Genomic DNA, 224 nt, shown 5'->3' on the forward strand with positions numbered 1-224 from the left:
TTCCTATTAGTTTCCAAGTGTATTAGCTTCCTCGTCAGCGATAAAATTGGAGCAAAATCCAAATTGGAAAGCAAATTATTTCGGAATATTAGCAGCTTGGGGGAAAAATGCGTGAAAAGCGATTCAAAAAATGCGTATCCTTTTTGATCAAACAAATTAGATGAATGTTCTAAAATTCAATAATTAATAAGCCTGTTAAAAGGTAGGAACAATAAACCGTATTA

The sequence above is a fragment of the Penaeus monodon genome, chromosome 33 (genome assembly GCF_015228065.2).
Source record: "Penaeus monodon isolate SGIC_2016 chromosome 33, NSTDA_Pmon_1, whole genome shotgun sequence".
Lineage (NCBI taxonomy): Eukaryota > Metazoa > Arthropoda > Malacostraca > Decapoda > Penaeidae > Penaeus > Penaeus monodon.